This window comes from Ruditapes philippinarum, unplaced genomic scaffold (genome assembly GCF_026571515.1).
Source record: "Ruditapes philippinarum isolate M1 unplaced genomic scaffold, ASM2657151v2 ctg2408_1_1_1_1, whole genome shotgun sequence".
Classification (NCBI taxonomy): Eukaryota; Metazoa; Mollusca; class Bivalvia; order Venerida; family Veneridae; genus Ruditapes; species Ruditapes philippinarum.
Window position 1 is genome coordinate 2545 of NW_026864938.1, and position 10729 is coordinate 13273.

Sequence of the window (10729 nt, forward strand, 5' to 3'; positions counted from 1 at the left end):
CGTTTGTATTATCATATCAGATAACATGGTGTTATATTTTATTAAGACAACAAGCATTAGTTTTGTTTTATTTGCTATGTTTAACGAAATTAATTTATCTATTCATTTATAATAAGGTAATTCTTATGAAAAGCTACTACCGTTTTACTCAATTTCAGTGCTATTTAGGTGAGGCTTTGGTATAAAAGAGCACACGATCATACATATTTGACATAACCGACAACAATGGTTAAAGCTAGGAAACATGTAAAAATTCGGCAAAATGAGAAAGGAAATTATGTCATTATAAATGTATTCGAGAGAACGCAATAAATGTTCGAAAGGAGAAAGTGTTGTGCGATGGTAATGAACTTTATGACGTAAGTAACTGACATGAGAACATTGCAAGCTTATACGAATAAAGAAGGTCACTCTTTGTAGTTGTAGTAAGTTCATATTAAAATCACATGAGACTAAACGCGGACATATAGGAACAAGTCGAAAAGTATAATTTTTAAAGAAAATAGGTTAAGGTTTTTAAAAATAGTTCTCGTTTATTAAGTTTCTTTTCATTGGATAATCATGACGTATATATATAAAGTATACACACGGCTGTTGTTTTTTAATGTACATGTAATTTCATTTTTTTCGCAAATAAAATAGGTTCCTGTATTATAGATTCGTATGTTTTATTATACGTGTAATCATTGGAATTTGATTTTATTAAGGGTCCCTCAGCATGTAAGGAAATTTTCAGGAAGCAAGACAGTTTTAAGCTTGTCATTACACATAGCAGGTTTAGCATGTCATTACACATAGCAGACAGACAGACAGACTCCGGAATGTGCCTTTAATGACACAAAGATGGAACAGTCTAATAGTAATTTTGTAATGTTTTTAGCAGTATACATAACAGTAAATAATAATATAACAAACACCTATACAGCGAATGTTTGCTGCAAGATAAGTTCATGAGGACAAAAGCTGATATCTAAATGTAATACGAAAATTAAATCAGAAGAAGTTTGTTCCAGCTGAAACACAATTGTGGATAGAAAAATGATATATTTTTAATTCTTGTACGAAGACACTTTAAATGTTCTTTGATTGTAAATACAAACTACTTTAAATGTAACAAACTACAAATGTATGATAATTATTATCATTACGAAATAAGGGCTAACTGTTATGGCTGACAATATATTTCTTTTAAAATTATTTATTTTATCTGAATATTGAGACAGATTGTTCAAGATTAACTACCCTATTGCAAATAGTAATGGAATTACACGTAGAACATACTGTGCACTAACATATCATTAAGCGGGCCGTGAAATAATGTATCTTTTATTACATAAGTATAATATAACGTTACGAAACACAACTTCCTATAGCTACGGATGACCTTAGTACACCAGACAATATAGCAATAAAGCTATCGTAAAAGTCTCTGACATAACCTTAAACTGCTTGATCTTAACATAGTTAAGAAACGTATGTTATTACAGTTTTGTCTCTGTTGAGTCCCCCCTTGCCCAATCCAATGCTATCGTTTACAGAATAATATTGATTTGAACCAAATGATTTTCTTGTAAACGGAAATGTCTTTGAAATATTCATTCTCACAAATGTTTCGGCCGAAGTCTGTCTGAAAACAGTTTGATTTTCTGTAACAAAATACAGGGAAAAACCGAAAATAGGTAAGATTTTCATTGGTGACTCTAAATAAAAAAAACAACCTGAAAAGGGATAGTCTTTTGGCCATTCTAAAATTACTACAAGAATAAAAAGAATCTTTCTGAAACGTATAAACGTTAAAATTCCTTCATAATGTAATGAAGTTTTGAAACAAAGTTTCTATTAAATTTCGCCGATATTTGAGACCTGTGAATTTCTCCCACTACTTCAAAAATCTCAATAATTTTCTAATAAACAGCTTATTTGAAAGTTACCTGTGATAAGTTACTTTTTGTCAAGTCAATATAGACACTTGCGTGATAAAAGATACATTTCATACTGTACAATAATTCTTATAGTGTGCACAGTGGTATTTTAGTAGGTTTGGCCAAATCATAAAACTGTACATGGTTGGAGGAAAAAAAACATGTTAACGATGCTCTAAGAAAACATTTGTATCACAGTTTGGAGACCCTGGGGTCAAGGTCATCTTTACTAAAAATAGAAAAATTGTTTCCGCACAATAAGTAGAGTTTGGAAGAATGAGATTGTAGTATAGCAAGCTTATATAAAGATTACCCAGTTGGGATTGCAATTCGTTTAATATATATTGAGTTCAATTTTTTCTTCAGACCACTTATTTTTCAAAATGTCAAGGTGGCTGGTGGGGGTATTAACCACCTTCAGTGATAGGTCTAGTTATTTTTGCCTATGATACAAAGGAGCCAAAAACCCTCGGAAAACCATCTAAACACTCGGATCTGATTCAAAATTGTGGTCTACGCCCCTCGTACAAATCAGATAGCCTCGTGTTTTGGTGATCTTTGTATTACATATAAAGTTATGAAGATGACATAACAGTTAACATTGTTCTTATTTACTTATCAATCAAATACCCAAGACGTTTGAAAAAAATATAGAAAGGTAAAACAAGGTTTATTGTTGCATTGTATAAATGGCAAATTTAATCTTAATAAATTATTTTTATATTTACCTAGCAAGTGAAAAATGTTTTATACACCTGTAGTAAGCAAGGATTTACGTATTGTATAAAACAAGTTATTTTAGAAATGAGATATTATTGTATTTTATTTACATGTTTACTTACCTTTTTAAGTCCGGAAAAATGCAGCGTCAAGTTTTAATATGAATTACAGCAGATATAAGGCAAGTTACGTTCTTGCATAATATAGTACGTCTCTGTAAGAATTCTGTTAATGATTGCAATAACTTTGAGGCGATAAGGAATACGTCTGTTTTGCATTACACTTATTAGTTACCAAATTGGCATTTCACAAATAATTGTATTTTGCATAAAAATGTTTGTTCATGCACTTTTTGTGTTATTGTTTTGAAAAGACAATACATTTCAGCACAGAGAAGATTGTGTTGCATCATGAACAATCTCAACAACAGAGTTACAGGAAATTGGAAGTAATCATGCCCAATATTAAATTCACTGATTACAAAAGTACTTCAATTTCACTCAATGTCATAAACATTTGTTGACAAATAACTGTGAAAGATTGTTTATACAAAAACATCAAAATTAAAAACATGTATAGACTAAGCGTCTGCTGAATGCTTCAGTAACAACAGAAATTATAATAGAATACAATATAAAGCAATACGAAGATGAAAATGTCCTCTTATGTTTACAGGCAAAGAAACATGTGTTCTCTTATCTTTACAGGCAAAGAAATAAGACAGGGATTAAGTGTTTTTATTACATTACTTATATGTGATTTGCAATTAGTTGTAATTTATTGGTTTAAATGGTAGTTTCCATAATGAATGGAATTTTATGTTAAGTAATCTTATCAACAATCAAAATAATTATCTGTTACATAACATGCGTTACTCAAAATTAATTAGATAAACCTTTGCTGTCTCATGAAGCGCTTCAGTGTAGAGGCAATACTTTTGAATATGTCGGCATTTTCGTGCAAGCGGCTTTCAAATGACTATAAACACGTAGAAAGTGCGGTTATTCATTATTTGACAATTTAAATACCATTAGTATACTTAGTTTTAAATTATTTTTATACATAATAACCTGAAACTTTGATTTTGGGGTTCGTTCGTTGACAAATATTTTTAATGAGACAATAAAATAGATGTTTGAAAATAGTTTCAAACATTTTGAATTAGCATTTCGTTGCTGTTAAATGCAATTTAATACATTTTCATATTTCACGTTTATATTTATTTTGAATATGTTTATTTCACTTGCACCATATTGAAAATGTTTGACGGATAGATTGAATGTATACTGAATGTACCACTTACACAAAATCTATTATTTGTAAATGATGTCAAACATTCATGGCAAAGAAGGCAAACTAATTTAGACATTTACATAAAAGCTTAATGCTATAATTGGAACATAGCCTTGCTACAACTTACTGATATAGTAGACTGATACCACTATGAATGAACGTTGATACCTTAATTCTAATTTTCACGCCGTGAGTTATCTACCACTGGGAATTTGCAGTCATCTATAACTTAAGTTTAGTTTATTCTATAATTAAGTTGTTGAGGATATCATACTGCTTAAACCGGTGCTATGGAACGTAAGAGATGCGCGAACTTTAACTTATCTATCAAGGACAGACTCCGCTAATTTGTTCGTATTTGTAGCCAATTTTCAACACTTTTTAACTACACTGAAATAATTCTAACACCTTTAAATCCATTTCTTCACTTTTAATTTTTCCTTTAATACAAAACTCCTACCTTCAGAACTTTCAACACAATTTTAGTAACTCCTTTTACAATGACTTTCAACAACTCTTTTTAATTACAACTGGCTAGAACACAATAACATCAATATATATAGTAGTCAAAAAGTAGCGCCAAAAGAACTTAATAATTACAAGAAAAGCATGATAATCGTGAACAATTGTGAACATGTGAATATTTCCCGCCAAAAATAAATAAGAAGCAAGACGGAATTTAAGTGTCATAGATAATATTAAATAAGCGCAAATACTCAATAAAACACGTGAAATAGGAGAACTTATAGTAAAAGTTACATTAAATAAACATGCTAGATTCGCGCCAAAAGGAGATTAACTTAATTTAACAATAGAAAAAAGCTAAAAATTAGCGACAGTATTTGCACTCAAAGGACCTCCCTTCTTCTGATTTTCAGATTAGGTATCATGATAACTGCCATATGAACACATCTGCGGATGTTTCAAAGTTCCAAATTGTACCAATTTATGTTTAATATTGAATTTTGCTTAAGCCGATGGTAGGCGGCGTGAACGGTAGTTTGCACTTGACAGTACCATCCATGAACAGGCTCAAACAAACCGAGCCTGCAAACTTTTCAATTTTGCTGTTTTGGGCTTTCTTTAGGGATTTTTTTTCTTTCTTTTTTTTTAAACATAACATGTGACATAGAGATCATGTAAGCCACATCTAATATTATAAATGAATTTAATGAAGTGTACTGATTTGTGTATGACAAAACTCATTTAAAGAATATTGGAAGTTAATTTGCGTAAAATATTAAATATATAGTCCGATATACCTCTTAGACTAATGATATTTTTACTTTTAAACTCATTGTATATATAAGTAATAAATAGGTATTAGTGGATAATCGCTTTAATTTTTAAAATAAATTTCAGATTTTCTTTTCCATTTTCCTATGTCTTAGTAATGTTACTATTAACAGAACAAAATTTTACGTCTGGTTTTAAAAAGATATATATTGCATGATGAATCTTTGAGAAAAGTGATACTTGTCTCAAAGCAAGTAAATTGTTAAGATTTCAACTATATAATGTGAATTTGCAAGATATTTCAAGAATCAATCTAGGAAGTTAGCCATAACGATGTTTATTTTTTTGCTGTTAAAGACCGGTTTTATACCTCGATCCTCAGGAATCTTGAAAGTATAGATTCTAAATGGTTTTATTCCTAAGTCACGAAAGCTAAGACAGATTTCACTTGAATACGTCCGCGACAAAAGAAATAAAACAACAAATTTGCTGACAACAAACTCGTTTTTTTTTAAAGAAAGGTGAATGTTCGTTAGGCTGACAATCTTCACAGGACTTTTTGTTGCAGTTTTGCATTTCCATCGCGTCTAATCACAGTGCACATTAAAACCTCATTTCATTCTGCAAAGCGCATTTCCATTGCTTTCCGTGTCAGTGAATAGCTACACAGAAATTGACAATCCACAGAGTCCGCGTAATGGCCAACCTGAATTACAAAATTAATTAAGCAAACGAAATCGGGGTGAAGAATTATCTGCTATAATTGAATATAAAAGGCTAAAGTTGATAACTAATTTAACACACCAATTTAAAATATTTTATTATGTTTTCATTTTTTACTAACAGACCGACATAATATGACGGAGACTCAATACATATCATTTTAAATATGACATTGTGCAGTTATCGTTTTAGGAAGAAAAACAGTTATTTACAAAAATGTTTACATTGTCAGCAGAATCGTCTACTTTACCAAAGAATAGTTATACCCTTCTTGAAAAGGTCAAACCTTGACCATGTGGAACCCTAAAAAACTTTAGGTCTGTGACAAATCTGCCGTTTCTTTCCACAAATTCGAACACATTCGCCGACAGTCACATTGAAAAATGATCTTATACACAACAACCTATGAGGTGTTGGTGAAATCTACACCACTGATAGATTTTTAACATGTAATGCCAAACTTAGAAGAGGTAAAAATTGTAAATACACACTTCATAAATAAATTGTATAAAATGAAGTATCAAACATGTTTACATCTTTAAAATATGTTTACATTATAAAAATAGAAAAATAACATTAAATCTTACCATGTATACTCTCCAGATACTCAGAAGGTTTACATTTAATCAATGATGTTATATTTTCGATCCTTGAAGATCGTTCAGCACGACATTATTGTTGTGTATACATGATATGTGGTACTTTTAGTTTCTTCTATTCGGCCTTTTTCTATTTGGGTGGTTCCAGTATTCCTACTTGAATACTGTATAATCACCCTTAGGATATGTTGCCTGCTTTTTAAATTTGTCTTTTGACGTCTTATCTGTGATATGCAGGCTTCATAACCTCAGATCCCCTTTCAAAATTCCATTTTATTCAGTTCCGCCCATTGTTTTCTCGTTTAGGGCACAAGCATTCTTTTACTTGGGGACCATACGCCGCTTTTCATGGAATGGCACTACTGTGTCACATTGAAGGTTTCATGATGACCGCCGTATGAACACATCTGCGGATGTTTCTAAATTCAAAATTTCACCATTTTCTTGTTAAATGTTGAATTCTGCTTAAGCCGGTGCTAGGGGGCGTGGACGGTAACTTGCACTTTCCAGTACCGTCCATGAACAGGCTCAATCAAACCGAGCAACATTTTCAATTTTGGCGTGTTGGACTTTCTTTAGGGATTCTGTTTTTCTCTATTTTATATGGAAAACCAATTTGCATTATTATCGAAATTGTCATTTCATTGACACCGCCTAACGTTATAACTTTAAGTTTAAAATGACATACTTCGGTAACTAAATAAAAAATATTGTCACTGTTCTTGTAGTACTAGGATGACCGATAAAATGTTGAATCACAAAGAAACATGCAGTACATCGTATACCAATGGTACCGATTAGTATAGTCTCGGAGTTATGGCATTTATGCTTTGTAGATATTGTTTTATCTTTATCAAGTATCGCCACGTCTTTGCAGCGTTCATTAAACATATGATTGAATTGTTTTGCAAGCAGTATAAACTCTTAACGCCTGTCCGAGAATAATACTGACAGTTTATTTAATCGCAAAGATATCTAAGGACATATTGGATATGACACGAGAACAAACGAATAACCTCTATACTGTCGGACATTATGTATGATCGCCATATTTACAGTACATGATACCACAATAGTCAATTTATTTGCAGTTATGACGGAAATGTTCATGCATTGCCTTCTACAGTAAATGTAATTAATTAGTATTTTAATAAACCTTGGAAACAAATTTAGTCCTACTTTTAAATATGACTGATAGAAAGAAATTATTAGCAATAGATAAGCACGATACAAAGATAAAACAAAATGTATTTTGGATATATGTATAGGGTTTGTTGCTGGAAATGTTAATAGTGTAAGTAACAAGTAAATATGGGGAAAAAAATTATATTCATCTACCGAGATATATTACCAAATTTAAATGGTAATTGGAGAGATAAATGTTTTATATTTCCTAGTCCTCGAATGATTAAATGCCTGGTTCACGCACTGAATTTGTTTTAAATATGTTCAAAAGTAATTTTGATCATAACATATTAGAAATAATTTTAACAAGGAAAGCAATATTGTATTAACAAATTTAAAAAATGTTTATATGATATGACATAAGTGCGATAATTGTTCCATGTATGTATGCATCATAGCTTTCTATTATACTTTAGTCTACATCAAGGGATTAATGTTCAAAGTGTAGTGTATTTCTGTAAGAACACAGAGTAATTGACTAATACTGTACTCTTGCTCATATTTTAAATGTTTATATACCATAGTAATATATTCAGAATATATATAAATTTATATATCAGTTAAGCATCGTTTAATAAACTTGGCTTTATTTTATAAGATTTAATGTTATTTATGCAGAAATTTTCAAAAATAATACTCATTCGTAATATTTTTTTTCAAGCATTAAAATTGTCTTGATTAGAAAATAATGGGGTGATAAAGTACCTTATATAACGAATATTAAAGGGTTTGTTTATCATGAAGTTTATCTGTTCTTAACTATGTGCAGCAGACAAGATAATTACTTTAAAACCTGATGTATGTGCCGTATTTACACTGTTCTGTTCTGACCATTTCCATAATAAAGCTGAAAACACGTCTGTGATGCCCATTAAACATGTAATTCCTAGAAAATACTTTATTTCTGTCTATGTTTATTCTCAGCACGTGCATAAACTATGTCAAAGTTTTCTAAGAGCATCAGTCAATAATGTCTTATAAATTGTATACATTAATATGTGGAATACATAATCAACGTTTATATATTTTTTAATGTAAAAATTTATTAACATTATGTATATATAGATGTGACTGAGTTCATATAGTTATCTAGCATATGGTTATGTGGTACAATATAGAATAAAGATATGTTATGTCGTTATAGAGTGAATATAAACAGGTTGACAAGCACAGCTGTCTGACGAATAATGTTACAATTCCGTTATTATCTACAGGTATATGATCGCTGCAGTATGAACTAATAATTTTCTCAGTGTTTTTATATGCCCGAAAGGGCATATTATGTTATACCCCTGGCGTCCGTCTGTCTGTCCGTCTGTCCGTCCGTCTGTTAGCAATTTGGTTTCCGGAGCATAACTTAAATTCTATTTGGTCCACAATGTTCAAACTTCATAGGATGATTGTCCATATTGGGTAGAAGACCCCTATTGATTTTGAGGTCAAAAGGTCAAAGTCACTATTACCTTAAAACTGAAAACAGTTTCCGTCCGTTAGCAATTTTCCGTCCGTTAGCAATTTGGTTTCCGGAGCATAACTTAAGTTCTATTTGGCCCACAATGTTCAAACTTCATAGGATGATTGTCCATATTGGGTAGAAGACTCCTATTGATTTTGGGGTCAAAAGGTCAAAGGTCAAGGTCACTATTACCTTAAAACTGAAAACAATTTCTGTCCGTTAGCAATTTGGTTTCCGGAGCATAACTTAAGTTCCATTTGACCCACAATGTTCAAACTTCATAGGATGATTGTCCATATTAGGTAGAAGACCCCTCTTGATTTTGCGGTCAAAAGGTCAAAGGTCAAGGTCACAATTACCTTGATACTGAAAACAGTTTCCGGAGCATAACTTAAGTTCCATTTGACCCACAATATTCAAACTTCAAAGGATGATTGTCCATTTTGAGTAGAAGACCCCTATTGATTTTGGGGTCAAAAGGTCAAAGGTCAAGGTCACTATTACAATAAAACTGAAAACAGTCTCCGTCCGTTAGCAATTTTCCGTCCGTTAGCAATTTGGTTTCCGGAGCATAACTTAAGTTCTATTTGGCCCACAATGTTCAGACTTCATAGGATGATTGTCCATATTAGGTAGAAGACCCCTATTGATTTTGGGGTCACAAGGTCAAAGGTCAAGGTCACTATTACCTTAAAACTGAAAACAATTTCTGTCTGTTAGCAATTTGGTTTCCGGAGCATAACTTTAGTTCCATTTGACCCACAATGTTCAAACTTCATAGGATGATCGTCCATATTGGGTAGAAGACCCCTATTGATTTTGGGGTCAAAAGGTTAAAGGTCAAGGTCATTATTACCTTGATACTGAAAACAGTTTCCGGAGCATAACTTAAGTTCCATGGATGATTGTCAATATTCGGCAGAAGACCCCTATTGATTTTGGGGCCACAAGGTTAAAGGTCAAGGTCACTATTACCTTGATACTGAAAACAGTTTCCGGAGCATAACTTAAGTTCCATTTGACCCACAATGTTCAAACTTCATAGAATGATTGTCCATATTGGGTAGAAGACCCCTATTGATTTTGGGGTCAAAAGGTCAAAGGTCAAGGTCACTATTACCATAAAACTGAAAACAGTCTCCGTCCGTAAGCAATTTGGTTTCCGGAGCATAACTTAAGTTCCATTTGGCCCACAATGTTCAAACTTCATAGGATGATTGTCCATATTGGGTAGAAGACCCCTATTGATTTTGGGGTCACAAGGTCAAAGGTCAAGGTCACTATTACCTTGATACTGAAAACACTTTCCGGAGCATAACGTAAGTTCCATTTGGCCCACAATATTCAAACTTCATAGGATGATTGTCCATATTGGGTAGAAGACCCCTATTAATTTTGGGTCACTAAGTCAAAGGTTTAGGTCACAAAATACCTTAATACTGAAAACAGTTTCTGGAGCATAACATAAGTTATATTTGGCCCTCTTTATTCAAACTTCATAGGATGATTGTCCATATTGGGTAGAAGACCCCTATTGATTTTGGGGTTACAAGGTCAAAGTCACTATTACCTTAAAACTGAAAACAGTTTCCGGA